The sequence below is a fragment of the Thalassophryne amazonica genome, chromosome 23 (assembly GCF_902500255.1).
Source record: "Thalassophryne amazonica chromosome 23, fThaAma1.1, whole genome shotgun sequence".
Lineage (NCBI taxonomy): Eukaryota > Metazoa > Chordata > Actinopteri > Batrachoidiformes > Batrachoididae > Thalassophryne > Thalassophryne amazonica.
In genome coordinates, this window is record NC_047125.1 from 2595617 (window position 1) to 2618854 (window position 23238).

General features: G+C 39.5%; 2 protein-coding genes and 1 long non-coding RNA gene across 3 annotated transcripts in view; all 3 read left to right on the forward strand.

The window, feature by feature from the left end:
• Positions 1-23238, forward strand: part of LOC117504818 — a 3434143-nt gene that overhangs the window by 120236 nt on the left and 3290669 nt on the right. The window lies entirely within an intron of this gene.
• The window catches only part of LOC117504825 (protein NLRC3-like), a 577399-nt gene that overhangs the window by 112512 nt on the left and 441649 nt on the right, over positions 1-23238 (forward strand). The gene's annotated exons all lie outside the window — the stretch shown is intronic.
• The window catches only part of LOC117504889, a 43963-nt gene that overhangs the window by 954 nt on the left and 19771 nt on the right, over positions 1-23238 (forward strand). The window contains exons 2-3 of the long non-coding RNA XR_004558948.1: positions 811-820; positions 8579-8586. This is a non-coding gene — a long non-coding RNA (uncharacterized LOC117504889). The remainder of the gene's footprint in view (positions 1-810; positions 821-8578; positions 8587-23238) is intronic.

The following is a 23238-nucleotide window of genomic DNA, read 5'->3' on the forward strand; positions in this document are numbered from 1 at the left end:
AATTGGGAGCTGGTTCCACAGGAGAGGAGCCTGAAAGCTGAAGGCTCTGCCTCCCATTCTACTCTTACAAACCCTAGGAACTACAAGTAAGCCTGCAGTCTGAGAGCGAAGTGCTCTATTGGGGTGATATGGTACTATGAGGTCACTAAGATAAGATGGGACCTGATTATTCAAAACCTTATAAGTAAGAAGAAGAATTTTAAATTCTATTCTAGAATTAACAGGAAGCCAATGAAGAGAGGCCAATATGGGTGAGATATGCTCTCCTTCTAGTCCCTGTCAGTACTCTAGCTGCAGCATTTTGAATTAACTGAAGGCTTTTCAGGGAACTTTTAGGACAACCTGATAATAATGAATTACAATAGTCCAGCCTAGAGGAAATAAATGCATGAATTAGTTTTTCAGCATCACTCAGACAAGACCTTTCTAATTTTAGAGATATTGCGCAAATGCAAAAAAAGCAGTCCTACATATTTGTTTAATATGCACATTGAATGACATATCCTGATCAAAAATGACTCCAAGATTTCTCACAGTATTACTAGAGGTCAGGGTAATGCCATCCAGAGTAAGGATCTGGTTAGACACCATGTTTCTAAGATTTGTGGGGCCAAGTACAATAACTTCAGTTCTATCTGAGTTTAAAAGCAGGAAATTAGAGGTCATCCATGTCTTTATGTCTGTAAGACAATCCTGAAGTTTAGCTAATTGGTGTGTGTCCTCTGGCTTCATGGATAGATAAAGCTGAGTATCATCTGCGTAACAATGAAAATTTAAGCAATGCTGTCTAATAATACTGCCTAAGGGAAGCATGTATAAAGTGAATAAAATTGGTCCTAGCACAGAACCTTGTGGAACTCCATAATTAACCTTAGTCTGTGAAGAAGATTCCCCATTTACATGAACAAATTGTAATCTATTAGATAAATATGATTCAAACCACCGCAGCGCAGTGCCTTTAATACCTATGGCATGCTCTAATCTCTGTAATAAAATGTTATGGTCAACAGTATCAAAAGCAGCACTGAGGTCTAACAGAACAAGCACAGAGATGAGTCCACTGTCTGAGGCCATAAGAAGATCATTTGTAACCTTCACTAATGCTGTTTCTGTACTATGATGAATTCTAAACCCTGCCTGAAACTCTTCAAATAGACCATTCCTCTGCAGATGATCAGTTAGCTGTTTTACAACTACCCTTTCAAGAATTTTTGAGAGAAAAGGAAGGTTGGAGATTGGCCTATAATTAGCTAAGATAGCTGGGTCAAGTGATGGCTTTTTAAGTAATGGTTTAATTACTGCCACCTTAAAAGCCTGTGGTACATAGCCAACTAATAAAGATAGATTGATCATATTTAAGATCGAAGCATTAATTAATGGTAGGGCTTCCTTGAGCAGCCTGGTAGGAATGGGGTCTAATAGACATGTTGATGGTTTGGAGGAAGTAACTAATGAAAATAACTCAGACAGAACAATCGGAGAGAAAGAGTCTAACCAAATACCGGCATCACTGAAAGCAGCCAAAGAGAACGATATGTCTTTGGGATGGTTATGAGTAATTTTTTCTCTAATAGTTAAAATTTTATTAGCAAAGAAAGTCATGAAGTCATTACTAGTTAAAGTTAAAGGAATACTCGGCTCAATAGAGCTCTGACTCTTTGTCAGCCTGGCTACAGTGCTGAAAAGAAACCTGGGGTTGTTCTTATTTTCTTCAATTAGTGATGAGTAGTAAGATGTCCTAGCTTTACGGAGAGCATTTTTATAGAGCAACAGACTCTTTTTCCAGGCTAAGTGCAGATCTTCTAAATTAGTGAGATGCCATTTCCTCTCCAACTTACGGGTTATCTGCTTTAAGCTGCAAGTTTGTGAGTTATATCACGAAGTCAGGCACTTCTGATCTAAGGCTCTCTTTTTCAGAGGAGCTACAGCATCCAAAGTTGTCCTCAATGAGGATATAAAACTATTGATGAGATACTCTATCTCACTTACAGAGTTTAGGTAGCTACTCTGCACTGTGTTGGTATATGGCATTGGAGAACATAAAGAAGGAATCATATCCTTAAACCTAGTTACAGCGCTTTCTGAAAGACTTCTACTGTAATGAAACTTATTCCCCACTGCTGGGTAGTCCATCAGAGTAAATGTTATTAAGAAATGACCAGACAGAAAGGGGTTTTCAGGGAATACTGTTAAGTCTTCAATTTCCATACCATAAGTCAGAACAAGATCTAAGATATGATTAAAGTGGTGGGTGGACTCATTTACTTTTTGAGCAAAGCCGATAGAGTCTAATAATAGATTAAATGCAGTGTTGAGGCTGTCATTCTCAGCATCTGTGTGGATGTTAAAATCGCCCACTATAATTATCTGAGCTAAGCACTAAGTCAGACAAAAGGTCTGAAAATTCACAGAGAAACTCACAGTAACGACCAGGTGGACGATAGATAATAACAAATAAAACTGTTTTTTGGGACTTCCAATTTGGATGGACAAGACTAAGAGTCAAGCTTTCAAATGAATTAAAGCTGTGTCTGGGTTTTTGATTAATTAATAAGCTGGAATGGAAGATTGCTGCTAATCCTCCGCCTCGGCCCGTGCTACGAGCATTCTGACAGTTAGTGTGACTCGGGGGTGTTGACTCATTTAAACTAACATATTCATCCTGCTGTAACCAGGTTTCTGTAAGGCAGAATAAATCAATATGTTGATCAATTATATATCATTTACTAACAGGGACTTAGAAGAGAGAGACCTAATGTTTAATAGACCACATTTAACTGTTTTAGTCTGTGGTGCAGTTGAAGGTGCTATATTATTTTTTCTTTTTGAATTTTTATGCTTAAATAGATTTTTGCTGGTTATTGGTAGTCTGGGAGCAGGCACCGTCTCTACAGGGATGGGGTAATGAGGGGATGGCAGGGGGAGAGAAGCTGCAGAGAGGTGTGTAAGACTAACTACCCAAACAATCTTTCATACAAACTGTTTAAAGGGACATTACAGTGTTGTGGTGGAAATTACAGCAATAGTGTGGGACAACTACATTTTGTTTAAAAAAATCACAACAGTTGTATGACATTGAATACCTCAATTATGTTTTGATTATTTTACTGATATTTTATTCAGAGATATTTTAAAACATTAGAAAAAAATGTTTCTTTACCATTCATTTTTATCATTGAAGATCAAAAGTCTGGGTGTAGGACAAGCACAAAATGGCAATATTTGCATATAATGATGCTGAAAAAAGGTGAAAAAGTCATCAGACTACTAGAACAAAATTTCTTAAAACACTTTCATTGTAAAGATAACTATAAAAGTGTGAAATTTCCCCTTTTTTCTGTTTTTCATACAATATGATCAAAGGACATAATAAGTGCCCGTAGTCTAAGAATCACCCAGTCATTGGGGACTGTCACATCGATGATTTTGGCTGTTTTCTCTTGCTTGTTCCAGATGACAATATCAGGTTTGATTGCACCTCCTTCAATGTGTCTTCCTGCTGGGATCTCTTTGTCGTAGAAGATCGTTACTTTTCCGTTGGATGAGACTGGTGTTGGCTCGTGCTCCCAGACATGTTCTTTGACTTCCATCTCCAGTTCCTTGCAGACCTTCCAGTGGAGATATTGACAGATCTTGTTATGTCTGGATGTATAATGCCCATCTGCCATGAGGATCTGGCATGCTGAAGTTAGATGGTTTACACTCTCAACAGCTGTATGACAGAATCGGCATTTATCATTTTGTGAGATCCCTGCCATTTTTTTGTGCATTTTGAGCATTTATCCAGTCCAAATTCCATGCCAATGTCTTTTGAGAACTTATGGACAGTTTTCACGAGGTGACTGAGTCCCTTTTTTGTGTTAGCATAGAGTTTCAAATCGTCCATGAACAACAGATGGTTCACAAGTTTTTGGTTTTCCTTTCCTTTGTCTTTACTTACGTCATATCCGATGTCATGCTCCTTCAGGGTTTTGCTGAGCGGGTCCATGATTAAACAGAATAAAAGTGGTGAGAGTCTGTCTCCCTGAAATATTCCTCTTTGAACTCGTACGTCTGGGATTGTTATTTGTCCCTCTGTGTGATTGAGGGTGATGGTGGTGTTCCACTTGTTCATTTGTGCTCTCAGGAAAGATCTTATTTCCTCATTGATGTTGTAGAGTTCTAAGCACCTCATGATCCAGGAGTGTGGTACACTGTCAAATGCCTTTTTGTAGTCAATCTGTTGTGTGTTGGGGGGTGTGGCTGGAGGTTTTGGTGTTTTTTTCTTTTCTTTGCTCCTCAGGTGGCATGGAAGCTGATTTGTCTGTGGAAAAAAAGGTGCTGGCTGAAGAATCCTCACCCTCGTCAATATCATGTGAGGCACCTGGGACTGGTGCTCACGTGCAGCCCTAAAGACTTTCAGCTGTAGCGGATAATTGGATGGCGTTCTGCTTTTAAGGCATGTGTGAATCAAGCAGAACTGCCGGGAACTCGACCTTGTGATGTTCGTTTGTGAGACGCTGAGGACCGCACCTGGGTTTGACACATTAAGCCTGTGAAGCAGGGAAGGGTGAGGACACATGCTGTCAGCACACAGTAAAGGTAATTAACTGTTGGACTAATTGTAGATAGTAACTTGATGTTTTGCTACATAGTATACGTGAAATTGTGATGTCACTGCTGTGGCGTGCAGGATAAGTGATCCTCCACTTATTGTGAGAAGCTGCTCATGTGCATAAAGATAAAAAGTACAGACCTTGATGTGTTGCTGATAGCATGTGTTTTGTGAAAGAAATTGCTATTACTGCTAACGTACCTCACATCTTCTGTGCTTCAACAGAGAGTCAGTTTGTCGTGTCCACCTGGGGGGTGTCTGTTTGATGGTAGTGAGTCCAGGAGCGCCGGACTTCTCTCCCCATGAACACTGGAGAGCGTGCCAGCAGTCACTCCTCTTGAAGGACATTGGGTTGGGGTTTTTTGTATAATTTATTTAGGCACAGGTGAAAAATAAATTGTTTTTTGTTGAAGGAACCGCTTTCTGGTTATTTTTAGTGCTGGGTCCTGTCTGACGCAGGTTCGCTCCTCAATCTGCGTCGACACATAACACAATCCAAGCCATGCTGAGGTTCCTCTTCCTTTTTTTGCAGTCCTCCAGGATAACTTTGTCTGTCAGTAACTGGTCTTTAGCTCCTAATCTTCTTCTGGAACATCCTTTCTGTTCATTTTCCAGGTAGCCACCAGTGTCCAGATGTTCATAAATGGCATCAGTTATGATTCCTGTCAGCCATTTGTATGTGTTTGGCAGCAGATGGGTCTGTACTTGTTGGGAAGCTGTATTTCCTTGGTCTTTGGAATTAGGCTTGTGTTCCAGTCGTTAGCCAGTCTGGTGTGTCCTCTTCTCCGTTTTAATATTTTTGTGAAAGTCACAGCATAATGTTGGTGTAATGCTGTCAGTCTTTGCCTCTAACCGGATAAAATATTGAAGAAGTTCCCAGATGTTAATGCATTTTCAATGGGGATTCACGACCTGAACACACTCACAATATACATGTTAAAATGCCATTTTGACCTGGATATTGCCAACATGTGCAGCTTTCCGTCCTGTTTCTTGATAAGACTAATTGAAATTCTGTGACTGGTGCTCATAAATTGCCCGGAATTAAATGGCGACCAGATGAGATCATATTTTAAATAGAGGACTGGCGATTAAGTATTTCACAGGCTGATGCTGGGTTTGCAGCACGTTCGCGTTTCCATCTTTTCATTTTATTTCCCTGCAATGATTTTATAACTACTGCAGGGGTCACTATTGAGTGACCAACACAGTGCCGACCATGCAGCTGTATATAAGAACTAGAGAGCGCAGTCTCATTGCTGCACACTAAATGAAAACATCCCTTCATGGACAGTGACATGACGTCTCCTAACCGGGCAAAATATTGATGAAGTACCCGGATGTTAATGCATTATCAATGGAGATTCGCGACTGAACACACTCAGAAAAATGCTCGCAAAATATGTGTTAAAATGCCATTTTGACCTGGATATCGAGCCAGTAAAATTAAATTACATTAAATTATGTCAGGAAAGTATTAAACTTACTCTGACACTCACACATTCCCAAATATTAGTGTTGAAAGTTACACGGATCTGCACTGTTAAGCTACACTGCTAGGCTGAACTGCTGCTTTGTTCAACACAGCGCAGCTCCTAAAGCCATTACAATACATACACACACTAATATATATATATATATATATATGATATTTTTACACAATTATCCTTTATTGACCAAGTTTCATTCATGAAGTCAGTGGTGTGTGTGCACATCTCTATGTGTGGGTGTGACTGTGAGCGACACAGCGCGGGTCATTATAATCTCATTATTTCAAATGTGCAAATTTAAAAAATCCTCAGTCTTGTCGAACAATTTTAATCACGAACGACAAGTATTTTAACTAGACATTGGTCTAGCAGTGGAAAATATCAACTAGACATAAGTGAAGAGTTCATGGTCCGTGTCATCAGGCGACACAGGTACGACAGGAGACATACAGCTGTTTATCATCCAAATATCACGGACAAAGTGACAAGAATAACAAAAACCACTTACTTATGGAAGGAAATATTGTCTCCCTTGTTCCTCCATTTGTGGCTTTGCCAACATGCGCAGCTTTCTGGCATATTCCATCTGTTTCTTGTCGTGACTAAGTGAACTTCTAAGCACGCAAATCACTAACTTGCCCGGAATTAAAATGGCGATCACGCCTCCTTGTCGGCACACGGCTCAGCGCTACAGCGCTCTCTAGTTCTTATATACAGCTCCATGGTGCCGACACAGTTTGTGTAGTGTGTCAATACACTCCTTGAGGTATCATCATCCCACTAGTTGCTGTATGTTGTTAAACGATTTAAAAATGTTTAAAACATTCAAGGTTCATTCAATAGGTGACGTTACTCTCTCAATCAAGGCACTGAATGCTCTGATTTGGATGAATGGATGAACTCATGGTTTCTGCAAGAAACACACATAAAGCAGTGTGATTTTCGTTCCAAATCCTAACACACAGTGCTTAGTGCTTAATAAGTAACCTTTAAAAGCAGGTTGTGTCAAAAATAACTGGTCCTAACGCGACCGAAGCTAACAGCGCATTAGGGCTGTCCAAATCGATGCCTGACCCAAATAACAACTAGTACAACTAAAGGGAATTTACAACACAACGGATTTTTACTGATCGAAAAAATAATCCAGGTGACTGGCAAAAAAGATAAAATCCACCAGAAAGCGGAGATTTTTCATCCCTGCATCTCTGCACATAAATTTGTAAATAAACAAAATGCTACTCAACTGAAAAAACATTATGCAATTTAAAAAAAAAATAGAATATTTAGTATTGGTATATATTTATGACTCAAACAGCGTCATCTAGCAAAATATCAGTGGCTCATAAAAAGCATAATGTAGCCTCAGGAGCCTATTACAATAAGCCATCTCACAGTTACGAGTGTGCATGCCTCATACTATGGTCCTATTATTTGTGGATCGAAATACACTTTTGCAAATACTTTTGCTAAAATAATGCCCCCATAATTTGACCTTTACTTGCAGACCAACACAGTCAAAACTATTCCATTTTTTAATCCTTTCATTTCAACCAATAACTTGCATCACTTTTTACCAAAACTGGAGTTTAAGTTTTGACCCCTGTACAAACTGACACTGACCTTTATCACCGTTTTTGCTGTTTTACCCCATAACTCCATAACATTCAGTCCAAGATAGTCCAAAAATATACCTTTTTGGAATCATTATGATCATGCAAATAATGTGATATAGTTTTCAATATGATCAGAGCATCTTTTAATTTTGACCTCTGTGTAATTCTTCAGTTGACCTCAACCTGGCTGCCTATTGAAAATTCAGGTGACTAATCAGTTATTTTAAAAAAGTGATGTCTAAGGAGTATTTGTGCTGAATTTGATGCTTGTATCAGGATTTGCAGGATTCAGCTCTAAATATTCTCTGAGCTGCTGCACTAATTCACACATGCACACCTACGGACAATTTAAAGTTTCCAATCCACCTAACCTGCGTGTCTTTGGATGTGGGAGGAAGCCGGAACACGCAGAGAGAACCCACACAAACATGAGGACAACAAGCAAACTCCACACAGAAATGCCACAGATGGTAATCGAACCCATGACCTCCTCACTGTGAGGCAACAGTGCAAACCACTAAGCAACTGTGCTGCACAAAATAAAAGAACAGAGGGGGCTTATTGCATATCGTTTACAAATAAATAATAATAATAAATAACACTGCAAGTTGCAAGTTAATTATTCAGAAATTATGAAATGTGACTGTCTGGATTTTTTTTTTTTTTAGATTCTGTCTCTCACAGTTGAAGTGAACCTATGATAAAAATGACAGACCTCTCCATTCTTTGTAAAAGGGAAAACTTGCACAATTGACAGTCTCTCAAATACATATTTTCCTCACTGTATATGGTTTATAAAATGTTAGTTTCTGGTATCTGAATACCTCTCGGTAACTCTTACTAAGTCAGTTTGTGATGGCAAAGTTGGAAATTTAGTCCAGTTGGTGCAGTCATGGTGGAATTGTAACTTAGGCTACATTATTCTTCTTTTGAGCCATTTATATTTTGCAAGATGATGCTGTTTGAGTCATAAATACACACCAATACTAATTATTGTATTTAAAAAAAATTGCATAACAAGTTTGTTCAGTTGAGTAGCACTGCGCTGATTTAGAAATTTCTGTACAGAGATGTAGGGACGAAAAATCTCTGCATTTTGGTGGATTTTAGCTTTTTTTTTTGCCAGTGGTCTAGGTCATTTTTTATATCAGTGCAAATCCGTTGTTGTAAATTCCCTGTCGTTGTATTAGTTGCTATTTAGGTCAGGCATCGATTTGGACAGCCCCAATGCGCTGTTTGCTTCGGTTGCGTTAGGACCAGTTATTTTTTACTCCAACAACGCTGCTTTTAAAGTAGAATTCCTTCGTGAAGAGGGTGAGTTACTTATTTGCAGAGGGTTTTCTGTTTTATCGGGGATGGATGTTGAGTGGTGTTGATAGTGATTCCTGCCGAGTGGGGATGTTTTAAGGTATTTGGCATCATTAGCTAAGGGCTAAGCTAACTAGCCGCTATGTGGTCTGTTTAGACGATATTATGTAGTGATGGAACGATGATACCTCAAGGACACACTCATTGACACACTACACAAACTGTGTCGGCACTGTGTTGGTGGCTCAATAGTGACACCTGCAGTAGTTATAAAATCATTGTAGGTAAATAAGATGGAAAAGCTAACGTGCTGCAAATGCAACATCAGCCTGTGAAATAGTTAATCGCTAGTCCTCTATTTAAAATATGATCTCATCATTGCATAATTTCATGTGCTCAATTTGTGTGTCGAGTTAAGCTGTTCATGAGAAGAGTTTAAAATTTGCTTAAAACCTTGTTTGTGTAAATGCTAAACTGAGTTGGTTTGTAAAATATAGCAAATTTGTCTGTAATAAAATTCAGAGTTAAAATTTGTAACTTGTGTATGGAAATTTAAGTGTTAAAACATCCGAAATAAAAGACTGAAAATAGATTCATTTATGCATTTTTATTGAAGAACAAAGGTTTCTGAAGTGTCTTGGCTCCAAGTTGATTTCTCCTCTTACACACCAGCTCCCCTGCCTTAGAAAAAACTCTTTCACAGGGTACAGATGAAGATGGTGAGCAGAAACATTTCAGTGTGAGTTGATAAAGGTGTGGATATGTTTTCTGGTTATTCTTCCAGTATTGTAAAGGAGTACAAACATATCTAATTGGAAAAATAACAGTAAACAATGCCCAAAGGAGAAAAAGATTTACCTTATTTGGCGTCAAAAGATCAAAATTATTCCAGACTGGGGAAACTCTTTGAATGTGCTATGAAGTCAGTGGAACAAGGTGAGGGCAAGAAAAAAATCCACCAGCAAAACTCCATCCAACAAATCAGCAACATGTTGATACAGTTTTGTTTCCTTATAAACACAATTTGGCATGGTGCAGCCGAACGACACACTTCCTGTATCGGTCACGTGATTTTTTTTCTTAAAGCGATACGCGCACCGATACAGAGTTTCACTCTTGTGTGCTCGGTACAGTGTTGACGCACCAGTGTTGTTCATCCCATCACTAATATTATGTTAAATAAGTTCAGACAACAGTTATTAGTGTTTCTCTGATGTTACTGTATTAATAAGTACCGTTTGTTTAGGATTTGGAATGAAAATCAGTTTTATTTGTGTTTCTGTCTTGCTGAAACCATTAATTCATCCTAACTATTAATTCAGACCATTCAGTGGTTTATGGATGTTTCATTCCAACTCCTGTGCTCCCTGCATGTTAAACTGAGCCATTCAAGTTCATCTGTTAGCCAACAAATCTGCATATAAAGGCTCTGAACTGTTCCTGTGTGTCCATGTCTGCTCTCTGACCAGAGTTCTGTGGTGCATAAAGTAGATCAGCAAATTAACAATTATCAACGTATCACATTCACAACACCACTGAGAAAAAAAATGAGGGGCTATATATGTATAATGTGTTGGCAATCTGACATCATATGGTGTTCGTCCACTTTTTAAAGACGTAAAGACAAGACCAGAGGTGACCAAACCATATCTGTAGCCAACACGTCTAAAAAGTTCCAAGTAGAATGGAGTATATTTATGTAGTACAGTTAAAAGGCAAGTGGCCGTGCATTACTTTACAGGTATGATTAGTTTTTGTTATTTCATGTTGAAAAATATATTTGTGAGTTCTTGTGAGAAAACTACGAGACAAGTGATTTTGAAGAAAGAAAGTTTTTTTTTTTTTTTTTTTTTTTCTCACCAATATGGGGCTGCAGTCATTGCAATTTATTATCTGGAATAGCACCAAATTGAATCTCAGAGCTTCTAGAATTCAAACCTTTTCTGGAGGGGGGGGGATGCCTCTAGTAATTTTTTGTTTCAGCTTTTTTTTATTTTTCACTACTTTTAATCCCTGGAGATGGTGAATATAAATTCAGACTTTTTACATCTTATACAACATTTGAATTTGTAAACATTTACATTGTCTCATTATTATCTTTTTGCTTTGCCACAAAATGGGGACAATGTCTCATTGTCTTCGTTTCTCTTCCTGATCACTGACCGTGTAATTTAACACTTAGTTTGATTTAAACAAAATTAAAATTTAAACTGTGTTGCTAATTAGCTGGTTGCAGCAGGTATGTAAGGAAAACGTGGATGTCAGATGATCTCTGGGATCAGGGTTGAAGTCTCTGAGGATTTCAATGTTGTTTCTCACTTGTGATTGGTCAGGCTGGGCAGCAGAGCAGCAGCAGCAGATTAAATCGGCCTGTTTTTAGTCTTTCCTCCACTTGGTTGTAGACTCTCTTTCTTTTGTATGTTTTAAAGTCTTTCTACAAACATGTTTGAAATCCAGTAGCTGAGGGACATGTTGAAACTACAGCGAACACTTGCTGATGAAGGAATGACCGCAGACCAGAGAAAGAAAGAAATGACTGGGGCTATGTTGTTACAACTACATGTTAGTTAAAAGACGTGCTGCAACATTTTGACCCAGTTGGAGTGGACTGAGGTAAGACTGGGAGACTCGAAAATGAACCCCATTGCAATATTCCAGCCAAGAACTAATAAAAGCATGAAAGGCTTTTTCCAGATCTACACGATGTTAAAAAAACAGCTTCACCTTCGCTCAAAGCCATTGTTGATAAAAGCTCAATTTGACCAGTGAGTCTGGTTTTTTTTTTTTTTTTTTGTCAAAATTAAAACCACTGTCAAATATCACCCCAAGATGTCACCAAACAAAATAGACTCAGTTTTGTCTTTATTTAGGTGCAAGAAATACAAAGACAGCCATTGTTTCATTTCTGCGATACAGCTGGCCACGCTGCCCCCCAGTGAGCCTGTCAGTTTGTTCCAATGGGACGTAGATTTGAATGTGGTCCGTATAACAGTGGAACGACATTGTGGTTTGCAATGATTCATCCGAGTGGCAGCAACATTTGCAATGAGAAAAGAGGGGGGCCAAGGATTTAGCCTTGCGGAACACCACAAGCAAGAGTAGCACTTGAAGAGGACAGGTCACCAACCATTACAGAAAAGTTGTGATCAGAAAGATACTAAAAGATACACTAAATGCTTTTGATGAGTCCAGATTTTTTTTATTTTTTCAGGCATTAAACTGGAACTCAACCCGCGATCGACCAGTTGGCGTTCCAGCCATAGGGGTGCAGGGTTGTGTGACATTGTTTTGTTTTAAAGTGGATCTGTTGGTTCTCTCTGCTCTGTGCTCAATGTGGTTGGGTTCGGTCTGCTCTGGATTGGGGACCAGTTCAGGTGCATGCTTGTCCAGGGATGCACGGATCAGGCAGTTGGATATTGACATATTATCATCATTCAAAAGGGGGAGTTGTTAATGTGTCACTGTGCTTTTGCTAATGTTATATAAGATTAATTTTCCATTTCCCATCAACGGTGTGTACTCTGCTATCATGACTTTCTTGTAACTGTCAGCCAGTCTCCCCTTGTCTGCATGAGAAGACACAACAACAGGGTGGATACTGAAAAATATGGTGAACCATCAACCTGTTTTTGTGTGTGTGTGTGTGTGCCACTGTGCGTTTGTAGCTCTTTCTGAACCAGTTCCCACGATAGCTACGCTCACTAAGAGTCCAGATCTGTTATGACTTCGCATTAGACTAAATTAAATGGCCTTTTCTGTATTTAAAGCATTGCTTCTGAACCCTTTGTTCAGGATGGTTCCTACAAAAGGCCGGGTCATTTACACCAGTTAGCATTTTTAAATTGAAAAAAAACACTCAAAAGTGAAAGATATACAGTGGGGAAAATAAGTATTTGACCCCTGTCAGTTTTGCAGGTTTTCCCACCTACAAAGAATGGAAAGGTCTGTAATTTTTATCGTAGGTCATGGGTTAAAGTTCTCCGTCATTTGGAAAATGTAACCAACACATACGCGTGCGCACGTGGTGTCATGCGTGTTTTGGGGCCGAAATATGATAGTCTCACTGTCGAAGCACCATTCCATTCTGTGCGAATCAAAGCAGCCGCAGTGTCAGCGTGGACTGAGGAGAAAGGGACTGTGTGAATTTCACTCCTCTCCCGCTCTGTTTACTGCTTGTTATGATCACGGTCCTGCTCCTCTCTGTCTTCGTGGAACATTGGCAGACACTCCCCAAGTAGAGGGAGGGCGTGGCTTTGAACCAATGAAGCAATGATCCGACTCTGCTTCGATGGTTTGTCGCTTTCTTAATTTTCCCCCGCTAAAACCCTAAAGAGCATATGTCTGAGTAATATTACTTTTTATATTAAACCGACCTGTTATGGTCTTCTAAACAGTTGATAGGTGTATTTTATAACTTAAACGGGACCGATGCTAATGCATTTAGCATGTCTATGGCGTTTCAGTGTAAAGTTAGCATTAAGCTGTTCGCATCTCAGCACAGTTTGTGTGCATGTTTTCTGTATATAAATAATTATGGCTTAGTGTTTGTTGTCGTAAAAGAGTCAAATGTATACGAATTGTAATTTAATTTTATTTATATATTAATAATAATAATCAGAAGAATCAGAATCGCCTTTGTCATTGTAATTTCCATTACAACGAGATTTGAGTGCAACTACAAAAATGTCCTTTCCGTGGTGTGAGTAATTTTAGCCAAATAAAAGATAGTGAAATTTAACAGTAAATTATTCAGAGTATATGCACAACTAATATAAACATAAGATAAAATGAAATGTGGACTAAGTAATGTAAATCGAGAATTATATACAACTGTTAAATTTAATGACAATTTGTTTCGGTCAAACCACATCTAAGCTGTTTTTTACACAAGACAAAAAATAAAATGCAGTAAACTGCACATTTGTCTTTTTTTCATGAAAATAACTTATTAAAGATCACATATTACACTTTAGTCAGGCCTTTAAATACTTTAGTGGACTCTTGCTGTAATATGTTGTCAGTGGTTGAGATAGTTTGTCGGCATCTAAAAACGCTCATAATCGGATGAAACCTGATGGAAATCTCTCTGTGGTGTGTCGGTGATGTATGTATGTGCAAAATAAAACAAAACATTACTCGAGGTATGTTTTTGACGAGAATATAACATAACTTTATTACAAGCTCAAATGTTAATGTTGCGTGATAAAGGCCTTAATAATAACTCACTTCAAGAAATAATAGCAAAACCCGCATGTAAGTATATAAAAAAAAATTGATCGATTTACTAAAATAATCGTTAGTTGCAGCCTAAGTTTGTTTTACGAGTGAGAGCATTTTACAGCAGTTAAGGGTGCAGCTTTAGACCCTGGGAAAAAAAAAAGAAGACAAAAAGCATTTGCCTTTTCTGACTGTGGTAAAAGATTTAGAGAAAAGGGCACCCTGAACAGACATGATAATTCATAGTCATTCACTGCCCCCCTGAAAAAATGAGCCATTCACCAGCTCATCTACAAAACAATATACAGGGGCACCCAGATGCAGAACAGCAGGAACTAGAAGAAGAATAGGCAAATAAGATTGAAGAAACCAGAAAAATGGACATGAAAGAGCGTCCAAAGCTGACTAAATTAAAGGAGAATTAAAAAAAATTCAAAACTATTCTGCAAAAAGTTAACATTGGACTGACAGATTATGGAGCGGCATGGTACATACAAAGTAAATTAGCCCCACAAGATTTGGAGAGAAAAGGAACCACAATCAAGAAAAAGAATACCGTGCCACAATGGAAAAAGAAATTACAACAAAAAAAATCAGCCGCAGAAGAGCAGAGATCTCCCACATGCCAATATTTTTAGGAGGTTAAAACCGTAAAAGGAATCTATATACACACACACACGGGTATGTAGAGAAACAATTTCATTGTTTGCTTCATGAAAAAGTTGGATCAAACGATGCAGTGTTATCAAAACAGAAATAAAACCATTTTGCTGTTCTCTTTGGAAATAATTAAGATAAAACAGCAAGTTGAGCAATGAACAAAGGTGGTTCCATGAAAACACACACACACTGTATGTGGGTGATTCTTTAACTACGGGCACTATTGGCCTTGTAAATGTAATTTCCACCACACCATTGCCTTACAATATAAAGCGCCTTAGGGCAACTGTTTGTGATTTGGCGCTATATACATGTGCTCTGATGTCACTGTTTATCTCCATAGAAACTACCCACCAGTGTTGTGGTGGAAATTACAGCAATAGTGTGGGACAACTACATTTTGTTTAAAAAAATCACAACAGTTGTATGACATTGAATACCACAATTATGTTTTGATTATTTTACTGATATTTTATTCAGAGATATTTTAAAATATTAGAAAAAAATGTTTCTTTACCATTCATTTTTATCATTGAAGATCAAAAGTCTGGGTGTGGGACAAGCACAAAACGACAATATTTGCATATATGATGCTGAAAAAAGGTGAAAAAGTCATCATAGACTACTAGAACAAATTTCTTAACACTTTCATTGTAAAGATAACTATAAAAGTGTGAAATTTCCCTTTTTTTCTCTTTTTCATACAATATGATCACAGGACATAAGTGCCTGTAGTCTAAGAATCACCCATGTGTTGAAACCATTTCATTGGTTGCTTAATAGTAAAGTTGGCCATCAAAACAGAAATGAAACCATTTTGCTGTTCTCTTTGGAAGTTATTTGGATTTTCTCTCTCTCTCTCTCACACACACACACACACACACACAATGTGGAGAACCATTTCCTTGGTTGCTTATAATGTTGGGCGAAAGCACTTTTTGTCGTCAAAACAGAAAATAAAACCATTTGCTGTTCTCTTTGGAAATTATTAAAACAGGAATTTGACCATTCTCACACACACACTATGTAGAGAAACCATTTCATTGTTTGCTTCATGAAAAAGTTGGATCAAAAGATGCAGTGTTATCGAAACAGAAATAAAGCCTGTTCTCTTTGGAAATTAAGATAAAACAGCAAGTTGAGTAATGAACAAAGGTCTTTCCATGAAAACACACACACAGGGAAACCATTTCATTGTTTGCTTCATGAAAAGTTGGATCAAAGGATGCAGTGTTGTCAAACAAATAACACCATTTTGCTGTTCTCTTTGGAAATTATAAAGATAAAACAGCAACTTGAGCATTCTCTGTCTCTTACACACACACACACACACACACACACACACACACACACACACAGTATGTGGAGAATCCATTTCATTGGTTGCTTAATAACAAAGTTGGGCCAAAGCATTTTGTGTCATCAAAAGAAAATGAAACCATTGTGCTGTTCTCTTTGGAAATTACTTGTATTCTCTCTCCCCCATGAAAACACAAAGCATTCTCTCTCTCTCTCACACACACACACACGGGTATGTAGAGAAACCATTTCATTGTTTGCTTCATGAAAAGTTGGATCAAAGGATGTAGTTATCAAAACAGAAATAAAACAATTTTGCTGTTCTCTTTGGAAATTATCAATCAATCAACTTTTTTCTTATATAGCGCCAAATCACAACAAACAGTTGCCCCAAGGCGCTCCATATTGTAAGGCAAGGCCATACAATAATTATGAAAAACCCCAACGGTCAAAACGACCCCCTATGAGCAAGCACTTGGCCACAGTGGGAAGGAAAAAACTCCCTTTTAACAGGAAGAAACCTCCAGCAGAACCAGGCTCAGGGAGGGGCAGTCTTCTGCTGAGACTGGTTGGGGCTGAGGGAAAGAACCAGGAAAAAGACATGCTGTGGAGGGGAGCAGAGATCGATCACTAATGATTAAATGCAGAGTGATGCATACGGAGCAAAAAGAGAAAGAAACAGTGCATCATGGGAACCCCCCCACAGTCTACGTCTAAAGCAACATAACCAAGGGATGGTCCAGGGTCACCTGATCCAGCCCTAACTATAAGCCTTAGCGAAAAGGAAAGTTTTAAGCCTAATCTTAAAAGTAGAGAGGGTATCTGTCTCCCTGATCTGAATTGGGAGCTGGTTCCACAGGAGAGGAGCCTGAAAGCTGAAGGCTCTGCCTCCCATTCTACTCTTACAAACCCTAGGAACTACAAGTAAGCCCGCAGTCTGAGAGCGAAGCGCTCTAATGGGGTAATATGGTACTACGAGGTCCCTAAGATAAGATGGGACCTGATTATTCAAAACCTTATAAGTAAGAAGAAGAATTTTAATTCTATTCTAGAATTAACAGGAAGCCAATGAAGAGAGGCCAACACGGGTGAGATATGCTCTCTCCTGCTAGTCCCCGTCAGTACTCTAGCTGCAGCATTCTGAACCAACTGAAGGCTTTTAGGGAACTTTTAGGACAACCTGATAATAAAGAATTACAATAGTCCAGCCTAGAGGAAATAAATGCATGAATTAGTTTTTTCAGCATCACTCTGAGACAAGACCTTTCTGATTTTAGAGATATTGCGTAAATGCAAAAAGGCAGTCCTACATATTTGTTTAATATGCACTTTGAATGACATATCCTGATCAAAAATGACTCCAAGATTTCTCACAGTATTACTAGAGATCAGGGAAATGCCATCCAGAGTAACGATCTGGTTAGACATTATGAAAATAATGTCTAACCAGTTTTATCTTCATAATAAATTATGAAGATAAAACAGCAATTTGAGCATTCTCTCTCACACACACAGACACACATATCAAAAGATGGATCAATTGAACTGAAATAAAGCCATTTTGCTGTTCTCTTTGGAAATTAAGATAAAACAGCAAGCTCAACAATGATCGAAGGTGGTTCCATAGAAACACACACACACACACACACACGTAGGGAAACCATTTCATTGTTTGCTTCATGAAAAGTTGGATCAAAGGATACAGTGTTGTCAAACAACACCATTTTGCTGTTCTCTTTGGAAATTAAGATAAAACAGGAATTTGAGCATTCTCACTCACACACACACACACACACACACACACACACACACACACACACACACTGCAGAGAAACCATTTCATTGTTTGCTTCATGAAAAGTTGGATCAAAGGATGCAGTGTTGTTAAACAGAAATAAAACCACCATATCAAAAGATGGATCAATTGAATTGTAATAAAACCATTTTGCTGTTCTCTTTGAAAATTTTTAAGATAAAACAGCAAGTTCAACAATGATCAAAGGTGGTTCCATGGAAACACACACACAGTATTTAGAGAAATCATTTCAGTGTTTGCTTCACGAAAAAGTTGGATCAAACGATGCAGTGTTATCAAAACGGAAATAAAACCATTTTTCTATTCTCTTTGGAAATAATTAAGATTAAACAAGTTGAGCAATGAACAAAGGTGGTTCCATGATAACACACACACACACACACACGTAGGGAAACCATTTCATTGTTTGCTTCATGAAAAGTTGGATCAAAGGATGCAGTGTTGTTAAACAGAAATAAAACCATTTTGCTGTTCTCTTTGGAAATTATAAAGATAAAACAGCAATTTGAGCAATGAACAAAGGTGGTTCCATGAAAACACACACAATATGGAGAAACCATTTCATTGGTTGCTTAACAAAATTGGCGAAAGCACTTTGTGTCATCAAAACAGACATGAAACCATTTTCTGCTGTTTGGAAATTATTAAGATTAAACAGCAGTTTGAGCATTTTCACACACACACACACACACACACACACACACACACACACACACACACACACACACACACACACACACACACACACACACACACACACACACACACACACACACAGTATGTGCAGAAACCAAGAGTGAAATCTAGCATGGAATCCCAGACCAAGGGAGATTGACAGTCATCTTGTATTTCTTCCACTTTCTAATAAATAATATTAACAGTTGTCTTCTACCAAGCTGCTTGCCTGTTGTCCTGTAGTCCATCCCAGCCTTGTGCAGGTCTAGTTTTGTCTTTGGTGTCCTTAGACAGCTCTTTGGTCTTGGCTATGGTGGACAGGTTGGAGTGTGATTGTGTGGACAGGTGTCTTTTATACAGAAAAGTTCAAACAGGTGCAATTAATACAGGTAAATAGTGCAGAATAAGAGTACTTCTTAAAGAAAAATGAACAGGTCTGTGTGAGCCTGAATTCTTGCTGGTTGGTTGGGGGTCAAGTACTTATTTTATGCAATAAAATGCAAATTAATTATTTAAAAAAAATACAATGTGATTTTCTGGATTTTTTTAGATTCTCTCACAGTTGAAGTGTACCTACGATAAAAATTACAGACGTCTCCATTCTTTGTAGGTGGGAAAACCTGCAAAACTGATAGGGGTCAAATACTTATTTTCTGACTGTAAATGCAAAGTAAAGTTCTTCTCCTGTTTCTCAAGTATCAAATGTGTTCTCAAGTATGTCCAAGTACATTTAATCAGGTCCCATCTTATCTTAGGGACCTCATAGTACCATATCACCCCAATAGAGCGCTTCGCTCTCAGACTGCAGGCTTACTTGTAGTTCCTAGGGTTTGTAAGAGTAGAATGGGAGGCAGAGCCTTCAGCTTTCAGGCTCCTCTCCTCTGGAACCAGCTCCCAATTCGGATCAGGGAGACAGACACCCTCTCTACTTTTAAGATTAGGCTTAAAACTTTCCTTTTTGCTAAAGCTTATAGTTAGGGCTGGATCAGGTGACCCTGAACCATCCCTTAGTTATGCTGCTATAGACTTACACTGCTGGGGGGTTCCCATGATGCACTGAGTGTTTCTTTCTCTTTTTGCTCTGTATGCACCACTCTGCATTTAATCATTAGTGATTGATCTCTGCTCCCCTCCACAGCATGTCTGTTTCCTGGTTCTCTCCCTCAGCCCCAACCAGTCCCAGCAGGAGACTGCCCCTCCCTGAGCCTGGTTCTGCTGGAGGTTTCTTCCTGTTAAAAGGGAGTTTTTCCTTCCCACTGTCGCCAAGTGCGTGCTCACAACGGTCGTTTTGACCATTGGGGTTTTTTCGTAATTATTGTATAGCTTTGCCTTACAATATAAAGCGCCTTGGGGCAACTGTTTGTTGTGATTTGGCGCTATATAAATAAAATTGATTTGATTTACATAGAGAAGCTTGAATCTTCAACTGGACTGGGTTGCTTGACGCGCGGACGTTTCGCTTCAAATCACAGAAGCTTCCTCAGCTAAAATTCTTGCTCTGGAAGTCTGACTTCTGTCTGACTCTTGTAGAGAAGAATAAAACAGAAGCCAACAAAAACTGGAGTTTTAAACCTAACCAGACCCCTGCTACTGAGAGGCAGACTGCTACAGGCTAGTGACTAAACAATAGCTCTAATTAGCAACTATTGTGCTCTAGTTAGCACACCTAATGACAGGACAGCTGTCCCTCTAATGATGGGATGGATGCCTTCCTGATGGCTCCCTTGATGACGTGAATGACTCATTACCATGAACAAAAGACAAACTCCTTTGACCTGAGTACCCCATTGTAAACAGGGGATAAATTGTGTCTCAGACCCCCTCCTCAGTTAAGGCTGGGTTTCAAACGTTTCACAAAGAATGCCTCCTTGACCCCTCTCTCAAACCATTTCTTCTCTCTGGCTAATATTTTAACTTCCTTGTCCTTAAACGCGTGGTTAGTGTCTTTAAGGTGGAGATGAACTGCAGACTGAGGTCCACTGGCGCCCTCTCTGCGGTGCTGGTATAGCCTTTTGTGTAAAGGTTGCTTTGTTTCACCTATGTAGTGTTCATTACAGTTTTCCTGACATCTGATAGAATACACTACATTGCTCTGTTTGTAACTAGGGATCATGTCCTTAGGGTGAACTAATTTCTGTCTCAAGGTGTTAACCGGTTTAAAGTAAACTGGGATTTTGTGCTGTCTGAAGATCCTCTGTAGTTTTTCCCCTACTCCTGCTAAATAAGGGAGAGAGAGACACTCTTCTTCTTGTCTCTGTCTCCTGTCTATCTGGTCTCTTTGTTCTCTGGGACTTCTGCACTTTGTCCAGGGACCATCGTGGGTGCCAACATACTGTGAGGGCTTTCCGGACACGTTGTTGTTCTTTAGCCCTTCCCTCTGCAGTTGTGGGCACCTGTAGGGCTCTGTATTGAAGCATCCTGATCACCCCGAGCTTGTGTTCAAGGGGGTGGTTTGAGCCAAAGAGCAGATATTGGTCAGTGTGAGTTGGTTTTCTGTAAACCCGTCTGTTCTCTCCAATCGTAACATCACAGTCCAAGAAGGCTAAATGGTTGTTTCTGGCATCCTCACGTGTGAACTTGATATTGGCGTCCACCGAGTTGATGTGTTCTGTAAAGTCCTCAACTTGCTGTTGCTTGATTTTAACTCATGTGTCAACATATCTGAACCAGTGACTGGGAGAGATGCCTGTGAAAGACATCAAGGCTGTCTTCTCCACTCGCTCCATGTACAGATTGGCCACAATGGGGAATACCGGAGACCCCATCGCACAACCATGAATCTGTCTGTAGTAATTCTCCCTAAACAGGAAATACGTGGTGTTGAGACAGATCTCCAAGAGTTGGCAGATGTGGTCTGGTGTGAGTTTGGTCCTTTCAAGTAGAGACACATCCTCCAGCAGTCTCTACCTCACAGCTGAGACGGCCTCAGCAGTGGGGATGCAAGTGAACAACGATGTCACATCAAATGACACCATAGTTTCATCTGCCTCCAGCTGTAGGTCCTTGATCTTGTTCACAAAATCTTGTGTGTTCTCCACATGGTGGTCTGAGTTACCCACTAGAGGAGCCAAAATCCACTTGAGGTACTTGGCCAAATTGTACGTGATGGAATCTGTGCTACATACAATAGGCCTGAGTGGCACGTCCTGTTTCTGGATTTTGGGCAGTCCATAGATGCACAGAGTGGCGTCCCCAGGGTAGTCTGTAGTATGTCTGCCTGTCGATGAGTCCCCATATGTCCAAGTACTCAAAACCAGTAGTATCTGGACTATTAAACCGAACAGTGTGCAAAATCTCCAAAGCGGGGCCCTTCACACTTTCCATTATCCATATTTTCTTTTCTCGTTCAGAACTATTACATTCTTCAATCATTAATCTAGCTTGTTCAATCCAGGTCTCCAACTGCTCCTCCCCTGACGGGGTAGGTAGAACTCCTGAGAACGTTTGCATTCGCCAGTATGGGCTAATATCACTACTTCTCAGCTGATTAGTCATCTGCAAAATATCACCCACTGCTCTTATAATAGCTTCAGGCGTGGAGGTTGGTAACAGAGAAGCTGTAGTGGGGTCTCCTTTTAGACTATTTTCAACTACAAGAGGATGACATTCACTCTCCACTTCAGTAGGTCCAAAAACTCGCCACGGCCGATTGGAACCTTCAGGCAGCACATCCAGTGGACAGGATTTTGCACTGACCTTCTCCCACTGACACTCACATAGCACAACTAAGCTTTGACCCTGTGGGCCACACATCCTTCCTTGTACCAGACTCGCCCAAGTACTTTAACAGATTGGAGGTTTTCCTCAATAACACTCATTTCTGTCTCCAAAGGGACATCCTTGAACAAAATAGCATGATCAGGGTTGAGGCCTTCCCCCTTACACCAGTCCCAGCAGAGAACTGCCCCTCCCTGAGCCTGGTTCTGCTGGAGGTTTCTTCCTGTTAAAAGGGAGTTTTTCCTTCCCACTGTCGCCAAGTGCTTGCTCACAGGGGGTCGTTTTGACCGTTGGGGTTTTTACGTAATTATTGTATGGCCTTGCCTTACAATATAAAGTGACTTGGGGCAACTGTTTGTTGTGATTTGGCGCTATATAAATAAAATTGATTTGATTTGATTTGATTTACACCAGCAAGTTAACTGAACCATCCCCACGGTGTCAGTCATAATCATCTTAGCCCAGCCAGGTTTTGTTTCACGCTATTAATGCAAGGTTACCCAAGTAGTGGTTTGAAGGGGTCTGATAAACTGATATGGCAACAAGGTTACACATAGAACATTCAAATTGCATTTTCCCTGTCTGAAGGTCAACACCACCACCAGGACTATAAACCAACCACCACTGAACCATTTGATCCTAGCAGTGCCTCCATTTTTATGTAGCACCTGTATCGCCCCTCTATAAAACTCATACTTCAGAATGGGAGGGTGCTCTGGGTATTAGGCCCTCCCCAACATGTGGTGTGGAATGCAGTCCCCTTAAGTTAGCAATGACTCAGAGGAGATATTTTGTTGTCAACATAAAAACTCATTTCATTTCAAACCACAGAATAAACACATTTCCCTA